The sequence below is a fragment of the Periplaneta americana genome, unplaced genomic scaffold, assembly GCF_040183065.1.
Source record: "Periplaneta americana isolate PAMFEO1 unplaced genomic scaffold, P.americana_PAMFEO1_priV1 scaffold_24, whole genome shotgun sequence".
NCBI lineage: Eukaryota > Metazoa > Arthropoda > Insecta > Blattodea > Blattidae > Periplaneta > Periplaneta americana.
In genome coordinates this window covers 604,450-619,268 of record NW_027185505.1, presented here as the reverse complement: position 1 = coordinate 619,268, position 14,819 = coordinate 604,450, and the positions used below count along the sequence as shown (strand labels likewise).

The window sequence follows — 14,819 nt, the reverse complement described above, 5'->3', positions numbered from 1 at the left end:
ATATGAGAGCGCGGTGTCATTCCTACTCACTTGGCAGCATTAATTGTTGAGGGAAAACAACTTAGAAGGTAACTTGTCGACCGCGGGCATAATCCTTCCGCAGGCCACTACTGAGAATCTGTGGACATACGGGTAATCTATCTTTATTGAAACTCGGGTTCATAACATACGACTGATACTTTATATATCTGTCACGTAATCCATCAAGAGACAAATGTCCCCCCCCCCCTAGTCAGTAGCGAGCTTCAGTCCATTCGTAGTAGCCGCCGGTGCAAGAAGTGAATTGAAGTTTGTGTGAAGTTCCGTAGTATGGCATGAAAATGATGTCGAAAATCCGACTACAGTTCCACAACCATGTGGTTGAAAGGAGGCTCCGCTGTTGAACAACAATCCACCTGTGGCTTAACTTAGAATGCCGACTAGCTGTTTTATTAATCCCGTGTCAATCCAGCAGTGTGTGACGTTGAAACGTAACCAAACTGCCGTTGATAGATAGATTTATCATCTATCCCAATGACATCCAACGAGCTTGGTAATTTAGGTACAGAGTCTAAGCAGGCAGTTTACGTGTGTGTGTGAGCGAGTGCAGGTTTTATCGAGTGCACCCCAATCCCATCGTCCTCAAGTGCCTACAGATTACGCAGTTTCATCGGCAACGGCCATACCATGTTGAAAATACCGGTTCTCGTCCGATCACCGAAGTCAAGCAACATTGGGCGTGGTCAGTACTTGGATGGGTGACCGCTTGGGAACACCACGTGCCGTTGGCGATTTTTTTTTTTACGTCACTATTTCCAGCGTGTTCTAATAAGACTTATGGGATATTATGTTCCCTTCCCTATTCCAGCTATAGCTTGGATGATGACGCCGCTGCATAATTGTAGAGTAATTGATAATTCTTAAGTACTTGCAGCTCCGTATTGAAACTTATGACTGGTAGCATATTCATATGAGACGGTTCACTTCTCTGCGTTTTCTCGAAGAAGGGAATATGTATTCAGGGGATTGTGAACGTACCTCGCGCTCTCCCTAGAAGTTAGAGACATTTTAGGTAAAGAATGTAATATACTGTACATATATGGCTAATTAAAATCCCATTAGTTACTACATTTCAGTGGGTAGTACAAATTCCATAATGAAAATATCTCTGTCCTAGTAGTTGTATCCTTTAAAGAAGCTCGTTGTTTTCCCATGATGAAGGGCAGAACTTGGTCGGTAGAAATTTAAACAGACTGCATTATCAGACCAGGCGTTATTTCAATATCAGCGTTTAGTTTAGGAAATATAGCAATAGCGGAGTTGGGAGAAGTAGTTATAGCATGTACAGTAAGTATAAACAGTTCGCTGTACTGTACAGTGAATATAAATATTTGAATGTACGATGGCAAAACATCAGACATACAGTACGTAGCTCACATATCTTAAAAAATAAATAAATAAAAATAAAGAAGACATTCTGAGGAGTGAGTGGAAAGTGCATATTATAATGAATATTTTTAACTCTCAGTTGACATTGAGAGAGAAAGCCATGCATCGGGGAACCGGTGACTGTTTTTGCGTTACCTTCTGCTATTGGCGTTGTTGGTTAGTAACGAATGAAAGAGGTAGGACGCGGAATCAAATGTCAAAAAACGATAGGGAAATAATAGTAACTGGTTGTATTTCGATCGAGCTCGGCGTGCTGATTCACCAGTGGGGTGTTTCACAAAGTTTACAATCTTTGGAAATTGTGAACTCTGTTTGTAAACTTCTGTTTCACAATCTTTGTTTGTAAAGGTGGACTGTACAAAGGAAATCAAATCTTTACGAATGAAATTTTGCGCTCTTTACAAGTGATATGTTTGTTTCACAACGAAGGAGTAATTTTACAAACGTGTAAACTAAACTTTACTAGTGAAGTTAGCACATTTTCTACAGTAGCCCTGTTGAAATAGCTTCTAATTGTGAATGAAAAAAATAAACACATATGTATAAAATCAATTTTATAGTAACAGGGTACCATTAAGAATTACACTGAAGCAGTTGTGATGTTATTGAGTAGTTCTAGCGACTCAGACGAAGATTTTGCATTTAGGCCTAACGTAGAATTTTCCGGCCACGTTCGTATCATTGTACGAATATTAATGAAAGGTTTCGAATGAATCCCGCGCTATACTTCAGAATACCGCGTTAGTTCTTATATACGAGGAACGTATTTAATAAATACTCGCACTTAAAGAAGAAAAACTTTGCACCGAAAACCAATCACTTAATAATGCAATGTCGGCATTACTTACGCAGTATTCTGAAGTCGTTCCGAATCCCATTTCGCTGTAATCTCTCCTACAAGATATGGGACATCACATGCAACATCTGAAAGGGAAAAGTGGTGCCCTAACCACAAAGCGAGAACTGCATTGGTTGCATAGTAGCTCTCAGTTCCCTGCGTTAGCAGATAAGAACGGAATTTATAAGATTACAGTGTGCAAAAGTTCACACATGGTAGTTGATGTTGTTACAAGATTGAAAAAACTCGAGGCGGGTTATTGATCACCGAATGTGCTTACTCGGGCAAAGGATTTTTATGCTCCTCCTGCTGGGTTCCCTAATGTTGGCGAGGTTATGGATGAAACAATAAAATATACTGATGGACCAGCAGAGAGCGAAGTTGATTTTAATGGATGGACATGTTAGCTGCTCTATCAACTGCATATAACTACGTGGGTCAAATCCATTATTTATCAATTATTTGAATGAATTTCGCGCTAACTTTCGTCAGTTAAGTCGTAGGCTAATTAATGCATTGGTATGCTCGACCAATTGCATGCCGCGAAACTCCGTTGTCGCCGATGTAGCAAAATCTAAATAAAATATATATAAAAAAATATAAACATGTCCATCGATAGTTCTAAAATTACAGCTACTTTACCTCTGATCCTTAGTGATTTTTGTAAACTGTCGTTGGCGATTTTGTTCAACCAATTATGCGTATTTGTAAGTTTGTTTCGCCGATTTTGTAAAGTTCGTTAAAACATACAAGTGAATAAGATTGCATTGTGAAACACAGTTAACAAGCATATGTAATATTTCCGTTGTTAATTGTATATTGTTAATTTGTAATTTGTTAGCGTTGTGAAACATGCCCCCATTTACCTTTAGAGGTAATATCTACATTAATATTTAGTTAAAATTTAAAGAAATTTTAAACGAATGGAAGCTGCATTTTAATTCACCCCAAATTACTATGTTCCCTTTCAGATTATCAGCTGTTGTTGTTGTTGTCGTTGTTGTATTGTAAGTTCTCACTTATTGTTAGCTAGCCGTACCCGTTCGCTCCGCTCCACCTGTTAGAAATAAATATAAAGTAATTACATAATTAAAATAGGACGACTGATCCATGGAACAACTTTTACAACAGCGCAAGATAATCTGCTTCGCATATTACCCAATTTTTTTTTAGCACTGCATTTATTGCATATATATTTTATGTATTTTAACACGATTCAATTGAGCATAGTTAAAATATGAATTATTAAAATAATGGATTGCCAAGCTAAAGTACTATTACTGCATACTAAATCAATACACTCTCGTTGTTCGTTAATTCTCTGAGATTAAAATGCGTGTACATAAATATTATTTTAAGAAATACAGAAAACGAATGTACAAAATAGCCTATCAAATTTTCTGTGCATAAGAAGCTATTTTAATCTTACCTGTCCTCGATTTACTCAGACGTTACTGTAATAACATTATAGCATTATGTCCATCTAGAGAAACTACAGTTTCCAATGGTGAAATAATAACTAATTATACAAATCAGTTAATTTACGAGCTTGTGATATTACTTCATACAAACACAGAAACATTCCCTGTAGGCTATGTTTAATAGCTTTCGATTGTTTGTTGATGTCCAAGGCCCCTGTTTCGATTGTTGTTGTCCAAGGCCCCTTATAGACGAAGTCATTTGTTCTTAATTCATTGCACCGTCTTAGATAGCGTTATTTTAATTTTAAAACTCATTTATCTCATTAAATATCAGTCCTATCAAAATGTTGTAAAAAAATAAAACTTAACGGAAATCATTTTTAAAGGAACATCTGTTATGTAACATTTTTTCTCAAATATCAATAATAAGCGAGATATTTCGATTTATTTAATTAAGGCCCCCTTATAACCCCCCTTTTAAATAAAGTATTTCGAATGCCATATAGCCTAAAATCTAAGTTACAACAAACTTAATTTATATTCCAGTTTTCATATAAATCGGTTCAGCCATTATCGCGTGAAAAGGTAACAAACATACAGACAGACATACAAACAAAATTTTCAAAAATGCGATTTTCGGTTTCAGGGTGGTTAATTATATATGTTAGGACCAATTACTTTTGGAAAATCGAAACTTACCAGAAAAATTTCGGCTACAGATTTATTATTAGTATAGATAGTACGAGATACGACCGCAATTTTGTACGACTAGTGTAATGAAGGAATGCAAAAAATTATTTTGGAACTTTGCAATGTTAGTCTATCATTAAAATAAAATTAAATCTTAATTCGTCCCTTTTGCAGGAGTCTTCTTCATCCAGTATGTTGTTGGCTGATATGGAGGAGGAGGGGGGGGGGGACATGCTCTAAAGGGATAAAATTTGCTTAGCAAATCGATATGGTGACTAACGCTTGCAATGCGTCATAGCTATAATTGTACTGCGCGGTAATTTCAGAGTAATAAGAGTTCAGTTCAGGGATCTGCTAATTTCTTCATATTGTGTTCGGCAATGGAATAGTACCGCAGTAGCATTAAGAGGTTTTTATAATTTGAACTGATATGTGCAGGTATATTGACCCCCCCCCTCCCACCGCTGGCCGACGCGGACTGCAATGACAACAGTAAGCCACACGTCATACGTAAGCCTTTCTTCTTCTTCTTCTTCTTTGCTCGCCTGGCAAATACAGTCTTGGATTTCACATATTCAATTTTTCACAGTCCCAACTCCCTTGCATGGACGTGTTTTCACGTACCTTTAAAGTTTCTCCTCTCATTCATTCAGTCTATTCGCAAGCCTGAGGGTTTTCCGTGGTTTTCCCTAAGGAGCTAAGACAAATGTAGGGATGAGCCCAGAAAGAAAAGGGCATTCACTTCCTTAGACCCTGGTAACTGCTCTTTCTAGAGGAAGGAGGAGGAGAAAGAAACCCCCCCACCCCCACCGACGTGGACTGCAATGACAACAGTAAGCAACACGTTATATGTAAAGCCTTTATTATTATTATTATTATTATTATTATTATTATTATTATTATTATTATTATTATTATTTACAATGGGACTAAAGGTGGTGTAGATACACTATGTCAAATGTGCCACAATCTTTCCTGCAATAGAAAGACGAGGCGCTGGCCACTAGCAATATTTTACAACATGCTAAATATTGCAAGTATAAATTCATGGATAATTTATAGTTAGAAGAACTCAGAAAACAATATCAAGAAAACAATTCATTTTCCAATTGTGTGAAGAGCTGACAAAACCGTGGATGCAGCACCGCTTTGCACGTCCTACTTTACACCGATCTCTGCGGGCAACAATTGAAGAACATCTGAACATTGCTGTGCAACAACAATGCCAGGTAATGCAGCCAGATGGTGAACGTACTGTTTGCTATAAATGTCCTGCAAAGAAGAGGAGAATGATGACAACATTTTGTGGACTTTGCAAAAAGGGGTTCTGCAGAGAACATCGCGCTGTTGTTTGCACTAATTGTAAATAGGACAATAACATGAACGTAAAGACTTTATGACAAACTTAAAATTAAATGAACACTAATGGCTACGAAATGTGTAAAAGTTGTTAAATGTGTGATATTGAGTTGATTTCAGTTAATTAAAATGTGAGTAGTAAAAATTACGAATGCTTACCTTTAACATGAGTACAGTGATGATTACCTGTCTAGGGTTAAGTAGTCGCGTGGTGAGTTTAGGAATTCCCAGACCACCTCTAAGATTGTTTAAAATAAAGGTATTGTAATCGTACGTTTCTGTCTTTTGTCAATAGTAACGTTGACCTTTCTTTTTCGAGAAAACAAAATCTGTTGTACAGTTAAAGGTACTGAAATAGTAAGAAATTTTCTGAAATCCCCACGCGTTTGCAAGTGTAAGTCTCTGTTGTAACCTGTTGATTTACGAGAGACTGTGTGTGCTTTCGTACAGTGTTTCTAAAATGTGCAGTAACGAGTCAGAAATCATTGGAATGTAGTGTAGGTGTGTTTGTTATAACCGGGAATCAATCCGCAGTACTTGACCAATCAACTACGGGAAATATCAGAAAAATTGGCAGGAGTTAGCAAGAAAAACAAAGGTAAAATATCACGTGAACGAGCACCGATACCGAGCACTATGTACAATATACCCTAGAGAAAAAGACAAGAAAACAAAAGTCAACCGCTGCAAGTGTTACGAAGTGGTGTGTGAAACATATAATGAAGAATGTCTGCGGGAAGCGCATCTAGTGAGATAAAGGGTGAAATGGAGGATTCTGCTAAAAATAAAGAAAGGAAGAAAAATGTTTACAGTTAATACAAGTATTGTTTTCTCTTGTGGGTTTATGTTTAGTATAATAGATGTGTGTGTGTGTGTGTGTGTGTGTGTGTGTGTGTGTGTGTGTGAAAAAAGTGAAAAAAATAACAGGTCTGTAATAATAATAGTTAATAATTCTGTAGTTCACTGCAAAAACTGTATAGCCATAAAAGGACAGATGATAATAACGTTGTTATCTTATTCTTGCTGCTGTGTAAGCCTAAGTTTCCACGTGAGGGATAGAAGAGACATGACAACATATAGCATTACAATTTGTTTAATGTGTATAAATTTCTTTAATACTGATTTTTCTCAGAACAAGCTGTGTGAGGGTTAAAGAGTTCTTGCACTGAAGCTCAGAATTATTATTATTATTATTATTATTATTATTATTATTATTATTATTATTATTATTATTATTATTATTATTATTATTGTGTGAAGAGTTGTATCGGAAGTGCTTTATAGACTAAATTAATAATTTCTATCTTAACTGAAATATTTACATTATATTTCACACAGTATAGTTACAGGTAGCATAAATTCAGATAATGGTTTTTATATGGGAATCTACTTCTTGTGTTTAGAGGCTACATTTATACAGAGTTAATAATTTCTCCCCTATGTAACATATTTCCATGAAATTTTATACGCATCTATGCAAAAACGAATTATGCTCGTGTAATTAGGGAATTAGGGAAAAATTAGTTTTTCTGATAATTTTTAATGTTTTAATAGAAATTATGCTCCTAAAAGATGACTAGCCTGCCATATTTTTCGCAGTTGGTAACAAAATGCTAGATTCATGGATATACTCCATAATTTAGTTGTTCATTATATGTTCAAGAAGTGTTGAATTTTTCTTGGAGAAATTAAGCTCCTTCATCCAGACTCTGAAAAGTGGCTGCTGTCGAATTCGTAAAGCGCCACCAAGAGATGAATATAACATCTAAGTTTGCAGGATGTAGCAGCTAAATTTTAAGCCGTATAGAGTTTAATATTTGATTAATGTGTGGGTAGAAGAATTGAAAGTTAACTCAGGTTTACTTGTAATGCACAGCCTGTTAAATATGTCGTAAAAAAAAAAAAAAAAAAAAAAACTAGTTGCACAAATCTCAGTAAACGTGCCAATTAAATGAATGCTAACGTATTATAGATTGCTTTTCGCGTATTAAATGAAAGTACACATCTTGTCCTATGACCTCCATAAGGGAAGGTTTAACAGTATAAAACAGCCACTGACCCCACGAACAAAAATCAACTGAAGAGCGTGACTTTAAAAAAAAAACTCATGTTTTGTCCCACCTCTTACTGATATTGATGTTTTGTATGCTGTTGTGCACAATGCCTAGCTTTTGTTTAAGCCTAGATATTACTTAAACTTCGGTTATGATGAAGTTGATTTTCTTACATAGTTTTGCGTTCTGGACAACTGTGCGCCGGCATCTCTCGGAACATCCGAGATCAGGTCCCTATCCCCTCCACCGCAAAGTCAAATAGCGTCTGTCACTTGATTTTGAATATTAAACAAACATACCATCACGGCATTTCCGTTATGGCATCTGGTGTCATCAATAAGCTACAAATAAAGGAAAGAAAGAAAGAAAGAAAGAAAGAAAGAAAGAAAGAAAGAAAGTAGCACAGTCACTGTCCTGAACAAGGTACGCAAGTATTATTTTAATTAATGCGTATCGCCTACCAGCCGCCGAAACTATTCGACAGGAGAGTGAATATCCTACACGGTCCTGTAAAAATGTTCTGAATACACTAAATGACGTGTAATTTTTTTTCTATTATTAGGACAATTGAACGTGTCATTGCTCCTGCGGGTTGCTTTGTTTCACACCACAGAGAATTCAGGTTCTCAACCCCCCGGGATTCTAGAGATAAGAGAGCGATGAGGTTAAAGGAGTAGGCGTTTGTTCGTGTTTTTGTTTTTACTTTAGAAAAATTGCGAAACGTGACGCAATAGCGATAAGTTTTATGAACAAGTTTGCTGAATCGACCAATTGAAGGTAATTTATATTTTGCTAAAGAAGAGAGGAGATTAATGAAATCAGTTATTGTAATAATCGTAGTAGATTGAAGGAATTGTTTGTATTCAAACTCCTTTTTGAAATAAGCTGCTCGGATGCTTATCAGGGTGACGGTTATAAATGTTATCGTAATACCCACCCGAGGTCACAAAGGTCACAGTCTTCCGCTTGTCCTTTCCTAAGCAGACCACGTCTGTACTATCGAAAATAATGAGTCACAGTTATAGTTTCGTGAAAGTAAAAAATGTTAGATAGGAGACAAGTAGCTACTCTTATACAATCATAATCACATTTTGTATCCAATATAGTATAAACGAGCTACATGTAAGTACTGTGTAAAGTTTCATTAAAACAATATATTATATATGAGACAAGTCACTAATTTTTGTCAAAACGCATCGTCTATAAAGGGGTAGTTTCTCCTCTTATACAGTAGTGACTATAGTGCGAAGTTTCATGGAAATATGTCACATTTTTAGTCCAGCTAGATTTGCTTTCTGGACCACTTTGAGCCTTGGCGCTTGTGATCGGTCGGACGGAGGATCACTCGTCCCGGCGGCGTTAACCCTTAATTTGGTAAATATATATAATGTGCAATATTATAGAACTGTGAAATTTTTTTTTAATTTTCCTAAGAAACTTTGTTATCCATCGTTCTATTAAAAAATTGTTTATTAACCTATAGGATACATTGCGATATTTGTCAAACAGGCTGTGGGAAAATGCTGATACGGTGAGGAATGGAAAGGGAGAAACCATTTATATTATTGAGGTGACCTTGAACTGAGGGTAGTAGGAACGAGACCTGGAGTACGGTACAACCGGCTCTTCCGAGAAATAACTAGTGGCCCTGAAAAGGGCCTTTTTGCGGGCAGGAGTACCTTTGTTAATTCAAGCCCTCTCGCCGCGGATGCGCCTAGCCAGCTGAATATCCTTGGGCATAATGGTCACGCGCTTGGCGTGGATGGCGCAAAGGTTGGTATCCTCGAAGAGACCGACGAGGTATGCCTCGCTTGCCTCCTGCAAGGCCATTACGGCTGAGCTCTGGAAACGGAGGTCGGTTTTGAAATCCTGAGCGATTTCACGCACCAAGCGCTGGAAAGGCAGCTTGCGGATGAGGAGCTCGGTGCTCTTCTGGTAACGACGGATCTCGCGAAGAGCAACTGTACCAGGGCGGTATCGATGGGGTTTCTTCACGCCTCCAGTAGCCGGTGCGCTCTTCCTAGCGGCCTTCGTTGCCAGCTGCTTTCGTGGAGCCTTGCCTCCCGTGGACTTACGCGCAGTTTGCTTCGTACGTGCCATCGCTTACTCCTTAGTCCTCGCAACCCAAGTTGACGCAATACAGTCGCCCCCGCTGCCCCCAAGAGGGGTATTTATGTCTTCGCCCGTTGAGAAGCCACGCCCCTTCCGTAATGTGATTGGTCCGCGGGTTTTAGTATATAAACCAAAAAATGACCCGCCGTCGAGATTTAGATTTCACGGCGCTTCTTCCGACGGCCTTCACCTGCTTTGTCATCGAACAACAGATGACGGCGTCTTGCCATCCTGACGGCAAACACCAGCCAACGACTCCTCGCCCCGTTCCGTGATCAATTGATCAATCTCAGCCCCCCTCGCGTATGTGGTACCTAAGAGGTTACGTCCAATTTCGGCTTCCCCTTCAAAATTTTCTAGAGCTCCTTCAGAGGAGCAGCGTAACCCGGAGTGAGACTAGTGGCCAACAGGCTTGGAGCTCACATATTTAGTTTTGTACAGCCCCCAACCCCTTGCAAGGACGCGTTTTGCGTACCTTTTAAATTTTCCTCCCAATTCTCCTTCGATTTTTCGATTTCGCCGTCGAGATCACTTTTAACCTTCGTCACACGAGCAACATGACTGGACGCGGCAAGGGAGGCAAGGGTCTTGGCAAAGGTGGAGCGAAGCGCCACAGGAAGGTTCTCCGAGATAATATTCAGGGCATCACGAAGCCGGCCATTCGTCGTCTCGCCCGACGTGGAGGCGTAAAGCGTATCTCCGGCCTCATCTACGAGGAGACGAGAGGTGTTCTCAAGGTCTTTCTGGAGAACGTAATCCGTGACGCTGTAACATACACCGAGCACGCGAAGCGGAAGACAGTCACGGCCATGGACGTGGTATACGCCTTGAAGAGGCAGGGGAGGACTCTCTACGGGTTCGGCGGTTAGACTGCCTACACACGTCTGCTGCCGAATCCGTCGGCAAAACGGCCCTTTTCAGGGCCATAAAATCCGTCTAAAAAGGGCAGTAGTTGTCGAGATTAATTTAATTCACCTTTACTGTGTGACCACTAGCTCAACAGGCCAGTGCGGAAAACAGAACTTATTTCGTAGGGGCACTTCAGTATCAGCAAAAGACGTTGTAAGAAATGCCTCTCCGTTTTTCAAATGGGTCTGACCCCAACGCTTGGTATATCAAGTGGAAAGACCGGATTCCTCTGTGAAGCCTTGCTCCTCGGATTATGTTACCTGTTACTGTAAACTTCTGTAAGTCAATAATCACTGTCCGAAGAATTGGTGGGTAATATGACAACGCAGGTAGGCAATGCTCACCAGACCGTAACAAGGAACCGAGGGGATTGACACATACTGAACATCACATCACCACGTTTTTGCAATGCCAACTTTTAGGTCATAGGAATCCAGTGTGGTAAACACTGGGGAGAAGAGGTACACATCGCATGTCAGAACACAGGACTTCGTCCTGTCAGACAACTTCCACGTATAGCTTGCGTCATTTCGGTTCGAACGAAACGACAGAGAGAGGGGAAATTCGAACGCAAATTGTCAAAGCCTTCGATTCCTACGAGAAGGTCATGTCATCATCTCAGTATTGGGGTTCCTGCGCGTGCGGCCAATATGTGCACCAACAAACAAACGCATTAGGAACTCTATTATAACGCCGTAAGTTGTTCACCAGTTATCGATTTCTTATTCAAAATTAGTTTCATTCGTAGTATGTAGTAAAGTAAACTAGTATATTCAAACGTATATGTCTAAAACCACGATGGGCACCAAAGAAGGGGACTTGTGATTATTTTCACGATAATCTCCATTACTCTAATATGATAGAAATATATTACATAAATTTCGAAGCCAACTATGTACTTTGGCATCATCATCTAATTTAATTCGTATTGTGTTAAATTATATAATAATAATGAAACCTTTCTATATGCATCAGTATAATGTGTTATCACACAATAGCCTAGTAAATGTACAACGGTTTCAAGTACTTCAGTGCGAACCTGGGACAACGACATCGTTCAGAGCACAAAATTACAGAATGATGATATTAAATCAGCCCACCGGTATAGAGAGAGAGAGAAAGTTGACACGCGTAATGAAATTACATTACGAAGCCGTGAGAGAGGATTAACAATACTGGCTATTTCTGACTTTTGTGAGGTTAGTGGGGCCCTTAAAAGGGCCGTTTTACGGAGAAGGGGCTTAAGCCTTCTTCTCGGTTTTCTTCGGGAGGAGAACCGCCTGGATGTTGGGCAACACACCACCCTGGGCGATGGTGACGCCGGACAGGAGTTTGTTCAGCTCCTCGTCGTTGCGAATGGCGAGCTGTAAGTGACGAGGAATGATCCTAGTCTTCTTGTTGTCACGAGCTGCGTTGCCAGCCAACTCGAGAACTTCGGCCGCCAGGTACTCCATCACCGCGGCCAGGTAGACTGGCGCACCGGCACCAACTCGCTCTGCGTAATTGCCCTTACGCAAAAGACGGTGGATACGGCCTACCGGGAACTGCAACCCAGCACGGCTGGATCGAGACTTTGACTTTCCCTTCACCTTGCCTCCCTTTCCACGACCCGACATGATGCTACTCCTACTTGCAGCTGTTTAACTACAAGAACGACGCCTCGCCGATGTCAGAGTTGATTGCTGGCAGAGCCAGCGGTCGTTTTAGGGTCTTACATTACAATGCCCTCTTCGACCGTGAGTGCTTGTGAGTGCAGTGTTATTAGAATGTTGGATATTTAGGGCTTTTATGAGATTGAGATTGAGACGTGGAAAGAAGACAGGTGGGTAGAAAGTAAGAAAGAAGATTTAAGAAGCAGATTTTAAGTTTTGATTTGTTGTTATTTGAGGAGTGACCATGAACTGTTTGTGATGTAAATTATTTACTGGGCTTGCGTGAATTTTGAATGTATTTATTTATTGTTTAGTTATTCAACGATAGCTATCATGCATCACTAAGCAGTGGTGAGGGCAGTCACAATTTGTTTATATTGTTGTTATCCTTGTGTTTGTGCGTTGGCATTTTGACTTCGGCTATCCAGCAGTCGGAGAGATGTTCGCTGGTACGTTATGTTGTGGGTGGGGTATTTGATTTCGATTTCCTCTCGTTGTAGATGAAAGTGGATTATTAATTGTATGTGTCGGGTTCTGGTCTATGACATGTATGTGCATTCCTCAACGATGGCATTCTTTTGGGGTATTTATGGGAGACAGAGCGCGAATGAGCCGACTCCGGGAGACGAGGGGTGTTGTAGAGAGGGAGAGAGAGGGGGAGAGTTTAGTGGTTATTTTGTGGATTGAAGTGATCTTGATAGGCTTGTAGGAGTTTTTCAATGGTTGTGTTCTTGTTGGTGTGTGGAGGATTGTTAAACATATGTTGTGTGTATGAGCGACGTAGTGCGAAGTGTGTGTATTTAGTGACTGTTCGGATTAGGTGTGTGGAGAGTGGTTTCGTTTTGGTGTGGATGTATACTGTGTCGTTTCTGGTATGTTTGGGTAGTCGAAATATCTGGCGCAATAATTTCCTTTCACGGGACTCAAATTTCTTTTGTACGCCGCGCCCACGGTAACCTTCACTTTTACGCCAACGTCAATAATCGACAGCGGACCAATCGTAAAGTCACAAACGTTTGCGCTGTTTCTATTGGCTCGCACTGGGAAGGCAGTACGGCATTGTCCCTGCGACTTAAATATTTTTCTCCCTCCGGGCTCATCATCAGACGAGCACCATGCCCCCCAAAGCTTCCGGAAAGGCTGCCAAGAAGGCCGGCAAGGCCCAGAAGAATATTTCGAAGGGCGATAAGAAGAAGAAGCGCAAGAGGAAGGAGAGCTACGCCATTTACATCTACAAGGTTCTGAAACAAGTTCACCCAGACACGGGAATCAGTTCAAAGGCTATGAGCATCATGAACAGCTTCGTTAACGACATCTTCGAGCGCATCGCCGCGGAAGCTTCGCGGCTCGCGCATTACAACAAGCGGTCGACCATCACCAGTCGGGAGATCCAGACAGCCGTCCGTCTCCTGCTACCCGGTGAGCTGGCCAAGCACGCCGTCAGTGAAGGGACCAAGGCCGTCACAAAATACACTAGTTCCAAGTAAGCGGGAGTGCTTGCTAGGGAATCAGCAACCGGCCCTTTTAAGGGCCACAAGTTATTCATAACAGAGTAGATGAATGAAGAACAACAGCGGTTCCCACCGAGTGAAAATTTAAATAATCACCCCGATAACACTTCTAGGATAGATAATACATTATAGGCAGTCCATGGGAGACTTGGATCCACGAGGCAAATTCGTTTCCTTAATAGTTTCGTACGACTTATATGAGAGCGCGGTGTCATTCCTACTCACTTGGCAGCATTAATTGTTGAGGGAAAACAACTTAGAAGGTAACTTGTCGACCGCGGGCATAATCCTTCCGCAGGCCACTACTGAGAATCTGTGGACATACGGGTAATCTATCTTTATTGAAACTCGGGTTCATAACATACGACTGATACTTTATATATCTGTCACGTAATCCATCAAGAGACAAATGTCCCCCCCCCCTAGTCAGTAGCGAGCTTCAGTCCATTCGTAGTAGCCGCCGGTGCAAGAAGTGAATTGAAGTTTGTGTGAAGTTCCGTAGTATGGCATGAAAATGATGTCGAAAATCCGACTACAGTTCCACAACCATGTGGTTGAAAGGAGGCTCCGCTGTTGAACAACAATCCACCTGTGGCTTAACTTAGAATGCCGACTAGCTGTTTTATTAATCCCGTGTCAATCCAGCAGTGTGTGACGTTGAAACGTAACCAAACTGCCGTTGATAGATAGATTTATCATCTATCCCAATGACATCCAACGAGCTTGGTAATTTAGGTACAGAGTCTAAGCAGGCAGTTTACGTGTGTGTGTGAGCGAGTGCAGGTTTTATCGAGTGCACCCCAATCCCATCGTCCTCAAGTGCCTACAGATTACGCAGTTTCATC

The 14,819-nt window shown here is 40.5% G+C and overlaps 1 non-coding gene across 1 annotated transcript; it reads left to right on the top strand.

The window, feature by feature from the left end:
- The first annotated feature begins 651 nt into the window (after positions 1-651).
- On the top strand, positions 652-770 carry LOC138693932 (5S ribosomal RNA). Its single transcript, XR_011330616.1, has one exon. It is a non-coding gene; the product is annotated as a 5S ribosomal RNA (ribosomal RNA).
- Positions 771-14,819: the final 14,049 nt, after the last annotated feature.